This window comes from Nicotiana sylvestris, chromosome 4 (assembly GCF_000393655.2).
Source record: "Nicotiana sylvestris chromosome 4, ASM39365v2, whole genome shotgun sequence".
Classification (NCBI taxonomy): domain Eukaryota; kingdom Viridiplantae; phylum Streptophyta; class Magnoliopsida; order Solanales; family Solanaceae; genus Nicotiana; species Nicotiana sylvestris.
In genome coordinates this window covers 151,418,986-151,428,986 of record NC_091060.1, presented here as the reverse complement: position 1 = coordinate 151,428,986, position 10,001 = coordinate 151,418,986, and positions in this window count along the sequence as shown.

The following is a 10,001-nucleotide window of genomic DNA, read 5'->3' as shown; positions in this document are numbered from 1 at the left end:
TTTCTCCAAATGGTTCACAGAGATCTTATCCGGAACATAGGCTTCATTCAGAATTTTCATCAATACCCGGCGGTGCTCGTCTGAATGGATCAACAACGATAACAATGAGATCTGTGTCGGGGTCTTCCTCAACTGCTCCATAATGGAGTAATCTTGCGCCATCATTTTCTTTAAAAATTCTTTCGCCTCTTCCTCGGTAATTGGATTCTTTGTCGCTACTGGATTGGCCCTTCTTAACTCTGAGGGGGAAAGACACCTTCCCGAACGAGTTAACCCCTGTGCCTCACATATTTCTTCCACAACTTCCTTCCCCCTATGCATTACCATTACTTGATTGTAGCTCCACGGCACAGCTTTCTCGCTGATTATCGGCAACTGCATTACTGGCCTGATAACAACTGGTCCTATGCATGCCCCCTTCACGGCTACTGGCTTGCTTGATATCCCTTGCACCGTTACTTTGACCGGCTCTGGATTCTTGGCAACATCAGACGAACTCTTCCCCATTACCACCACTGGCTTGCCTTCTACCCTTTCTGACTGTACTACCGCCTTTCCACTGATCGACTTTTCTTTCGGATTGGCACAGATCATCATTACCGTTTGTGAGGGCTTCTTGAGCTTCCCTCCTTCGTGCACTAGTTCGATCATGTAGGCTTCATGGTGTGCCGACAACGGGTTCTGATTGATGTTAGGTGCCTCTGGCTCCTGGACCTCGATCCTATTTGTGTCAATAAGATCTTGTACGGCAGTCTTCAACTTCCAACACTTCTCAGTATCATGCCCGGGAGCCCCTGAACAATATTCGCAACTTACCGAGTGGTCCAGATTCTTGGGAAGGGGATTTGGCAATTTGGGCTCCACAGGACTCAATAGGCCTAACTGCCTCAATTTGTGGAACAGAGTAGTATAGGTTTCTCCCAGCGGAGTGAATGTTCTTGGCATCTGCACCCTTTCGTTCCTGAAAGTCTGATTCCCAAAATTCCTAAATTAAATTGTAAAACCAAGCTTATTTTAAAAAGATATTAATTAACCCTTAACAATAATTAACACACAAGATCAAACAAAAATAAAATCACACAATTAAACAATAAAAATGACAAAGCTACCAAAATTCCTATTTTTGTGATTTTCATTCTTAAAAATAGGACATGGTTTAATTAATTCAAAAATGCACAATTAAATCCTAAATGTACATGCAACATGTATTTTGTATTTTTCTTAATTAAAGTAGAAATAAACATGTACAGACAAAAATATAAATAAATCACAAACAACACAAAACCATTTTATTTTGAATTTTTGGGAGTAGTTCTCATAAGGCAAAAATCACGTGCTCACAATGCATACCGAAAAGTATCTTATATAGATTTGAACTTTCCATTAGTGTAAATATAGATTTGAACTTTCCATTAGTGTAAGTACCTTCAAAATTGACGAAGTTTTTGGTATCCTAAGATTTGAACCAAAACTCAATTTGTCAAACCGAAAGTATCACACACATAACATTATTAAGTAGCGAAACAATTCAATATTATTCTTCAACACTTTATGACCATGTGCTAATCCAAATTCATGAATATTTACAAGATCAACTCCTTAAATTTTGTTAGAAACGACACCACTTCAATATTCATATAGGTGGAAATAGACTTTATGTCCCTGTTACTACAAACATTTGCTAATTCCATTAAGAATTAATTCACCCTCTTTTATGTAATAGCATGCACTTGGAAGTTTGTTATTTTGCCCCTATTATTATAGACATTTAACAACTCCTAAACTACTCACATAATAGTAAACAATACGTAGGAATCTAGGATCTACTTGAGAAGATTCGTACTTAATCAACACAAACAACTTGTTATTACCCATTGAACTTATATTTTTAGATTATGTACCAACTCAAAGTTTGGTTCCCATCACTTGTATTTAATTTAAGAGTTTTAGCCTCGTTCCTTCACTAGTTTGTTGTACTGCATTTCTATCTAATGCCTTTGTAAGTGGATCCGCCAAATTCTTGTTTGATCTCACATACACTATAGCTATAGTTCCATTTGAAACTAATTCTCTTATATAAGCATGGCTTAAGCTTATATGTCTTGATTTCCCATTATATATTTTATTGTGAGCTACACACATAGTGGTATCACTATCACAAAATATTAAAATGGTTGGCATAGTTTGTGGCCACAACTTTATATCTAGTAACATATTTCTTAGCTATTCTGCTTCTTTTCCAGCAGCTGCTAATGCAATAAACTTGGATTCCATAGTAGAATGATAAATGCAAATTTATTTTTTGGATGCTCAATTAATGGCGCCACCCCCCTCCCCCCAAAGTAAATATCCAACCTGAAGTAGCCTTACTATCATGTATATTTGTAACCCAACTCGCATCATAATATCCTTCTAATACGGTAGAAAAATCATTATAACAACTGCACAATTGTTTTTTTTCTCTTTAAATATCCAAGTATTCTAATTATAGCTTTCCAGTGAGAATTACTTGGATTGCTTATAAACATTGAAAGTTTACAAACAACAAATTCTATATCAGACCTAGTGTAGTGCATAACATACATCAAACTGCCAATTGCACTTGCATACTCTAATTGAGCCATTGTTCTTTCTGTATTTTTAGTAAGTTTGATACTTGAATCACATGGAGTTTTAGACTCCACTATACCCAAATGACTGAACTTAGTAAGGATCTTATCAATGTAAAAAGTTTGTGATAAAGTCACTCTCTTATCACTTTTTTAAACCTTGATACCTAAGATAGTATCTACTCTATTCAAATCTTTCACTTTAAAAATTGAAGTTAGATACTTCTTAGTTTCAGAAATTCCAAGCATGTTCGTACCAAAAATCAACATGTCATTGACATAAAGACAAATAACAACTCCATAATCTTCAGTAAACTTAGAGTAAACGCATTTGTCTGACTGATTATTTACGAAACCATTTGATAATATTATACTATCAAACTTTTCATGTCACTATTTTGGTGCTTGTTTCAAGCCATAGAGAGACTTTATAAGCTTACAAGCTTTATGTTCATTACTAGGAAGAACAAATCCTTCAGGTTGTTTTATATAAATTTCTTCACTTAAATTTTCATTTAAGAAAGCAGTTTTAACATCCATTTGATGTACATATAGATCATATATAGAGGCCAATGACAAAAATACTTTAATGGATGTTATTCTTGCAACTGGAGCATATTTATCAAAGTAGTCAACGCCTTCTTTCTGCGTGAAGCCTTTTGCAGCTAGTCTTTCTTTGAAGGTTTATATAGAACTGTCTATGTTATATTTTCTCCTAAATAACCATTTACAACCTATAGGTTTAGATCCAACAGGTAAATCAACTAAAATCCAAGTGTTTTTTGACATTATTGAGCTATTTCATTATTGGTCGCCTCTTAAACATCCCTTGAAGATATAGCTTCTTTGTATGTTCTAGGATCTTCCTCTATACTAAACAAAATAGGTATCTGATTACAAACTTTAGTTCTATCTCCCTCCACTAGAAAAAATATAGATTCCGAAGATATAAAATCCGGATCAAGAGTTTTTTCTTTTGTAACTCCTTGGCTTCTTCTAGGATCTAATTGAGTATTGTCACTTTTCCTTTTTATTTCAGAATGTGACATCTTTTGTGTATCATGACTACTTTGATCTTGTGAAATCAACTGCTCATCAACAATATCATTAATGAATCTATTTTTTAAAAATTCAACATGAATAGAATCTACAACAATATTAGATTCTAGATCAAGCTATCTATATGCTTTTGAATTTTGTGTATATCCAACAAAAATACTTTTTATTCCTCTAGGTCCCAATTTTGTTCTTTGATGATCAAGAACTCTATAAAAGGATATACACCTCCACACTTTAAAATAATATATGTTAGGTTTTCTACCATTCCAAAGTTCATAAGATGAAACATGAACACTTTTTGAAGGCACTTTATTTAATATATGACAAGCAGCAAGTAGTGCTTCACCACACAGATTGTGCGGTAAATGTGCATTTAATAACATAAAATTAACTATGTCTACTAAAGTCCTATTTTTTCTTTCTGCCAATCCACTTTGTTGTGGTGTATAAGGTTCACTCGTCTAATGTATTATTCCATGCTTTTCATAGAAATTACTAAATTCAGTAGGAAAGTATTCTCCTCCTCTATCACTTTGAATAATTTTTATTTTCCTACTCTTTTAATTTTCCACAACTAACTTATATTCCTTAAACTTTTGAAATGCTTCATCTTTTGTTCTAAGTAGGTAAACATGTGTGAATCTAGAGAAATCATCTATAAAAGTGATGAAGTATCTTTTACCTCCTCTAGTTAATTCTCCATTTAATTCACATAAGTTAGAATGCACTAAGTGTAATAATTCTGTAAATCTTTCAACTTTATGAAATGGTTTCTTAGTCATTTTTGCTTGTAAACATATTTCACACTTCCTTCCATGTTCAGTTTTGCAAGTGATATGACCATTTTTGGACATATAATTTAAAGAACCAAAATTTAAATGGCCTAATCTAGCATGCCATAAATAAGAATCAGACACAACGATATGAGCAGAAGCATAATTTATTACATTAATACTTAGTTTGAACATGCCATTACAACGGTACCCCTTTCCTACAAACATACCACTCTTAGACACAATTACACGATCAGACTCAATTACAATTTTGAAACCTCTCTTAGAAAGTAAACTAGCAGAAATCAAGTTCTTCATAATTTCAAGAACATGGAACACGTTCAGAAGAGTCAGCATTTGTCCAAATGTAAAGTTGATTTCAACTGTTCCTTTTCCTGCAACTTTGGTTGTAACATGGTTGCCTATCAGTACCTTTTTAGAATCTTTAACTTTCGAATAAGTCTTGAACATATTCTTGTCGTGACAGACATGAATTGTTGCACCAGAATTCAACCACATATCTTGATTCTTTATGGTTGTTGAATCCATGTTCAACTCTTTAACCATCTCAGTTGGTATAGCAGAAATCATAGTCACCAGCCCTTGTGAAGAACTTTCTACTATGTTTACCTTCTCTGAATTTCTCGAATTTTCATATTTTCCAAAATCTCCCGAATGATAATTTATGCCTACTTTCTTAAACCTACAGTCTCGAATCTTATGGCCTTTCTGTAATGACCTGACCGGTCATTTTGAGAGTTTTATCCATTATCCCCTATTAACTGCTTCCCACGTATCTTTTTCTACTATTGTGATTTGCCAGGAGGTTTCGTTTTAGTTTTTGGAGTGTTTTGGGACACTTAGCCCCTAAACGGAGGTTTAAGTCTTAGGATTTGGACCATAGTCAAAACTATGTGAAATCGACTCCGGAATGGATTTTCGTCAATTATGTTAGCTTCGTTGGATGATTTTGATCTTACGGGCATGTCCGGATTGTGTTTTGGAGGTCTGTAGCTCATTTAGGCTTGAAATGGCGAAAGTCAAAGTTTGGAGATTTGGACCGGTAGTGGAAATTCTTCTAATAGGGTCGGATTCTGATTTCGGGAGTTGGAGTAGGTCCAAAATGTCGAATATGACTTGTGTGCAAAATTTGACGTTATTCGGACGTGGTTTGATATGTTTCAGCATTAGTTGTGGAAATTTGAAGTTTCAAGTTCAAGTTTGGATTGGAGGGTGATTTGTGTTTTTAGCGTTGTTTGATGTGATTTGGGGACTCGACTAAGTTCGTATAGTATTTTGGAACTGGTTGGTTTGTTTGGTTGAGGTCACAGGGGCCTCGGGTTGATTTCGGGAGATTAACGGACCTTTGGACTTAAGGAAAAGATTACAGATTTTGCTGAAGTTTTCTAGTGTCTGAGTTCTGGTTTCTTTATACATGATCGCGTGGGGTGGTCCGCAATTTCATAAGCTAGTTGGGCAAGAGGATAGATTTGTTCTTCGCGTACGTGGACAAGGGCATGCGAACACGTAGGGGTGTGAGGTGGTGCTTCGCGAACGTATAGCCAAGGTCGCGTTCGCATAGTGTTAAGTGGACCAAAGCTGGGCCCGTGCTTTGCTCATTGCGAACGCGTTAGGCTATTCGCGATTGCGTAAGTATGATAATCAGAGCATCACGTTCGCATGGAGTTTTACCCGTTTGCATAGAGTTAATTCCTGGGTCAGAAAAGTTAAGCTTCGCGATCGCGAGGCTATTTCCGCGATCGCGATTAAGGAATCACTGGGCAGTATTAAACATTTCAAAAACGAGGGTTTGGCCATTTTTATCAAAACTTGAGTTTGGGAGCTCGGATTTGGACGAGATTTTGAGAGATTTTCAGAGACATCGATTGGGTAATGATTCTACACTTGATTTTAGTTATATCCCACTAATCTATCATTAATTTTATCATTTAATTTCGAATTTGGGGTAAAAAAGTTTGGAGAAAATGGGAAGTTCTTCAATTAAGATTTTGAGTTTTGATTGGGATTTTGATATCGTATTTGGATAATTTTGGTACGAGTGCACTCGGGAGTGAATAGGTGTTCATAATTTTTTATATTTACCCGATTCCAAGACGTGGGCCCGGGAAGGCTTTTTGAGCGATTTTCCAATTTCTTACTTTAGCTTTGATTTCATTAGCTAGATTAGTTCTTTGTAGTTATATTTATGTTATATAATTGATTTTGGCTAGATTTGGGCCATTCAGAGTTGGATATTCGTGGAAAGAGCATTGTTACGGATTGATTTGAGCTTGGTTCGAGATAAGTGGCTTGTCTAACCTTGTGTGGGGGAACCCCCTTAGGATTTGGTATTGTTTTGATATGTGAGCGTCATGTAACTGAGGTGACGAGTACGTACACGGGCTAATTGTTATAAAAATCCGATTTTCATTGAGTAATAACCTGATCTTCTACTTATTTGAGTTATATTAGCATGTGTAGTATCCTTTTAGCTTAGAATAGCATGTCTACGTGCCTTAATTGCTTATCTGAACTCTGTCCAGCATGTTTAGTGAAATTTCTGTTTTTCCTTGACATGTACTTAGTCGAAATTATAGTTTTTCTTGTTGTAACCGTTATTTCTGTTGTTTGAGCTGCATATTTACTTTGGGACTACAGAATGGTATTTCGGGAGATCCCCCTATATATTTACTTTGGGACTACGGAACGGTATTCCAGGAGATCCCCCATGTCTTGCATATTTACTTTAGGACTACAAAATGGTATTCCGGGAGATCCCCCGCACATTTATGTTTGGGACTACGGGACGTTATCCTGGGAGATCCCCTGTTGTTATCTCTGTGTTCTGAGTTGTTGCCTTTCTATGATTACATTCTTATTAAATATTAGTATTTATTTTTACTATAATATTGCATTCTATCTTATTTCATCATATATTTACCAGTAGGGCCCTGACCTGATCTCGTCACTACTCCACCGAGGTTAGGCTTCGCACTTACTGGGTACCGTTGTGGTGTACTCATGCCATTCCTTGCATATGTTTTCGTGTGCAAATCCTCGTATCGCTTATCAACCGCATTATCAGTGAGGTGAGACAGCTTAGAGACTTCAAGGTATATCTGTCGTGTTCGCAGACCTCAGAGTCCCTTTCTATTCTTCCACATGCCAAACACTTCTTGTATTTCCTTTGTTAAGACTTTGAGTATAGAAATACTATTTTATTTCTATAGTTTGTGACTTTCGATATTCCGGGTTTTGGGAGAGTTTATGTACATTTTTCAAGAGTTGACTATTGTTTATGTCGAGCGGCATCTTAATTTATTATTTAAAATTTCCTGTTAGTTGTTAGTTTTTATGTTTTCATTTCATTTTTACACAAATGTTAAGCTTACCTAGTCGTAGAGACTAAGTGCCGTCACGACGGTTTACCGAGGGAGATCTTAGGTCATGACAAGTTGGTATCAGAGCTCTAAGTTCATAGGAGTCGTGAGTCATAAACCGATTTATTAGAGTCTCACATATCGATACGGAGACGTCTGTACTTATCTTCGGGAGGCTATGGAACTATTAAGAAAATTTCCCTTCATTGGATTCCTTGTCATGAAAAATTATTGACTTCGAATCTAAACTTCTATATTCTATTCTCTCACAGATGGTGAGGACACATGCATCCAGAGATGACCAGGCACCCGCGCCCCCTGCTAGAGCCGCCCGATGTCGGGGATGGGGTAGAGGCCGAGGACGCCCATATGGTGCAGCCAGAGCAACCAAGCGAGCTTCCATAGAGAAGTCACCAGTAGCTCCAGTCGGAGCACAGGCACCTGAGACGCCTACTACTAATACACCAGCTCTTCAGAAGACTCTTGCACAGTTCCTAAGCATGTTCGATACTCTAACTTAGGCAGGGTTGATTCCGTTTGCTCCAGCCACTTCTTAGGCCAGGGCAGGAGCAAAGACTCCTACCGCCCACACTCCAGAGCAGTGGGTTCAGGTTGATCAGATTCTAGAGGTTATACTGGTATAGCCTATAGCCCCAGTTCAGCCCGAGGGTAGGGCAGCAGTTTCAGAGAAGGAGCTGCGTAGGCTAGAGAGGTACCAGAAGTACCACCCTCCAACCTTCAGTGGTTTGGCGACAGAGGATGCTCAGGCTTTTCTGGAGGGGTGCCACTGTATCCTCCGCACTATGGGTATAGCAGAGTCGAGAAGGGCTTCATTCACTACTTTTCAGCTTCGAGGAGCAGCCTATCAGTGGTGGAGTGCTTATGAGTTGGGCGATCCGGCTAAGGTAGCTTCCCTTACATGGATTCATATCTCAGACATTTTTTTAGGAGAGTATGTCCCTTAAAGCCTTAGGGACGCATGTCGTGCAGAGTTCGAGTTGTTGCGCCAGGGTGCTATGACTGTTTCAGAGTATGCAGTCTGTTTTAGTGACTTGGATAGACATGCACCGGTCTTGGTTTCTACAGTTCAAGTGAGGGTCCATCGGTTTATTGAGGGACTCATTCCCAGCATCAGGACTAGCATGGCCCGGGACTTAGAGATAGATATCTCATATCAGCAGGTGGTGAGTATTGCTAGGAGAGTGGAGGGGCATGCTTGCTCGAGATGCGGAGGAGAGAGAGGCCAAGAGGTCTCGAGAGACTGGCCATTTTTCTGGTGCCCGTGTCCCAGTTGCAGTTCGTCATGGTAGGGGTTATGTAAGTCGCCCTGTACATTCAACTCTTCCAGCTGCCAGTGGTATTCCAGCTCCTCCTAGACCCCAGGAGCCTTATTATGCACCTCTATTATCTAGTGTGCCTCCTGCACAGGGTGCTTTTAGTGGTCAGTCTAGCAGACCTGGCCCGAGCCAACACAACAGCCACGCCCTCCTAGAGTTTGTTTTGAATGTGATGACACTCACCATACGGTGAGGGATTTCCCCAGACTTAGAAGGGGTGCACCTCCACAGACTTCTCAGCCACAACATGCTCCACCAAGTCCTCAGGCCATCATTCCAGCACCAGCTACTACTCCACCTGCTCAGCCAGCTCGAGGTGGAGGTCAGGGAGGTAGAGGTCGCCCTAGAGGGGGCTAGGCTAGATACTATGCCCTTCCTACTCGTACAGGGGCTGCTGCTTCTGATTCTATCATTGCAGGTATTGTTCTGGTTTGTCATAGAGATGCATCGGTTATATTCGATCCAGGCTCCACTTATTCCTATGTGTCCTATTATTTTGCTCCTCATTTGGGCGTATCTCAGGATTCTTTGAGTTCCCCTGTTTATGTGTTTACTCCTGTGGGAAATTCTCTTATATTGAACCGCATGTATAGGCCATGTTTGATTACTCATAGTGACCAGAGCCAATTTATTATTGCTCAACATGGTAGATTTTGATGTTATATTGGGCATGGACTGGTTGTTGGTCCATTATGCTATTCTTGATTGTCACGCCAAGACCGTGACATTGGCTATGCCAGGTTTACCGCGACTAGAGTGAAAGGGTACCTTAGATTACACTACCAGCAGAGTTATTTCATTTCTTAAATCTCAATGAATGCTTGAGAAGGGGTATGATGTGTA